We start from the raw sequence: 2,278 nt of genomic DNA, 5'->3' as shown, positions 1-2,278 counted from the left end.
TTCTTTTCTTGTTTGTTGAGAGAGAGAGAGAGAGAGAGAGAGAGAGAGAGAGAGAGCAGCATTTTCTATACCTGTACCACTATACCACAGGCCCTCTGAAGGTCTGGGTACCCTTGATGTGTTTAAAAGAGAAAGACTTATAACTCTTGTAACAGGGTACCCTATTTCGGTGGGGAAAAAATTTAATAAAAATTATTGTATGCTGCATTCCATAGTTTTCGACTTACACAGAACTCATCTAGATTGTCACCAAATTTCGTCCAAATATTCCAAGTACTTTGTGAGATATTCGAGAATCAATTTTAAAATTTGACCTCTTTACTTTAGTTGGCTGGCAGAGTAATCCCTTATTTCATGTAAACACAGGCAGTATTTGCAGTGCAATTAACAAATGCATCCTTATAACCTAATAACATTTTGAAGTTGAACTAGAGTACTACAAACGGTACAATATACGCCCATCAGACAGTGAAATTCAACCTGGAAGCATATCATGCACTCTAAATTGATACAACACACATTCTGAATAGAAAAGCCTTAGAGTGGGTCATGTTGCACCAATCCATCTGACATGTGAACTGATTATATAGTTCTCGAGAAGGAGGTTGTGACAAAACATCGGTGCAATAACTATGATGATAACAAGAGGCACATGGGCCACATCGCTCACCTGAGTCACCTTGGCCCATATTTAAAGATTTTGCATATATATTCGCATGTAAAACTTTGGTCCTTATTGTGGCCCCAACCTACCCCCAGAGGGAATGAGTTTTACAAACTTGAATCTGCACTATGTCAGGAAGCCTTCATGTAAGTGAAAACTTCTTTGGCCCAATGGTTCTTGAGAATAATTTTTTTTTTTAAATTCTATATATTAGTATGTAAAATTTTGATCCCCTATTGTGGCCCCATCCTATTTCCGGAAGCCATGATTTTAGCAAATTGATTCTGCACTATGTCATGAAGCTTTCATGTAAATCTCAGCTTTTCTGGTCCAGTGTTTCTTGAGAAGATGATTTTATACAAAAAATTCCTATATATTTGTAAGTAAAACTTTGATCCCCTATTGTGGCCCTCATCCTACCCCCATGGATCATGATTTTAACAAACTTGGATCTCCACTATGTTGGGAAGCTTTCATGTGAATTTCAGGTCCAGTGGTTCTTGAGAACATTTTTAAATGACCCCACCCTATTTTTGCGATTATGTCCCTCTTGAAGGGAACATGTCCCTTCATATGAACAAACTTGAAAGCCCTTCACTCAAGGATGCTAAACATGTGCCAAGTTTGGTTGAAACTAGCCCAGTGGTTTTGGAGAAGAAGATGAAAATGTGAAATGTTTACGTCGACGACAGACAACGGACAAATTTTGATCAGAAAAGCTCACTTGAGCGAGGGCTCAAGTGAGCTAAAAAGTTCAGGAAACCATTTGATTTACTAAAGTATAGGTTATGGTGCACCAATTAAGTTGAAATATGAATTGATTATGTATTTCTCTGAGAGCGAGGTTGTGACAAAATTTCAGAGCAATACCTGTGACCATACCGAAAAAATCTGGAAAACTGTTTGATCTACTTCTTCCCCTAAAGTAGGTCATAGTGCACCAATCCAGCTGAAATGCTAATTGCACCTGTGTTCCCCCGAGAGGAAGCCTTTGACTAAATATCAGTATCCATAATGAAAAAAGCCTGGAAAACTAATTAACCTAATTTTAGCCCAAGAGTAGGTCAAATGTGGACCAATCCAGCTGAAATGCAAACTGAACTTGTATTCCTCCGAGAGAGAGCCTTTGACTAAATTTCAGCGTAATATCTGTATTCGTAATGGGAAAAAGCCTGGGAAACTGTTTGACCTATTTTTAGCCCCAAAATGGGTCAAGGACGGACCAATCCAACTGAAATGCAAACTGAACTTCTATTCCTCCGAGAGGAAACCTTTGACTAAATATCGGGGCAATATCTGTATTCGTAATGAAAAAAAGCCGGGGAAACTGTTTGACCTACTTTTAGCCTAAAAGTAGGTCAAGGACGGACCAATCCAACTGAAATGCAAACCCACTCTTACACTTCTCAAGGGAGAAATTGTGACCAAATTTCATAGTCGTACATGTATCTGTTGCGGAAAAAAGTCCGGAAAACATGACATCAGACGGACGGACAGACGCACGGGCAGCGCCATAGCATAATATGTCCCGTCTAATGACGAAAGTATAAAAACTCGCATCAGCTGGAAAATGCCTACCTATGCTATTTCAAGCCCTTGGCTAGGGAGAAAAAT

This window comes from Ostrea edulis, chromosome 2 (assembly GCF_947568905.1).
Source record: "Ostrea edulis chromosome 2, xbOstEdul1.1, whole genome shotgun sequence".
In the NCBI taxonomy this organism is placed as follows: domain Eukaryota; kingdom Metazoa; phylum Mollusca; class Bivalvia; order Ostreida; family Ostreidae; genus Ostrea; species Ostrea edulis.
This window is presented reverse-complemented; position numbering follows the sequence as displayed.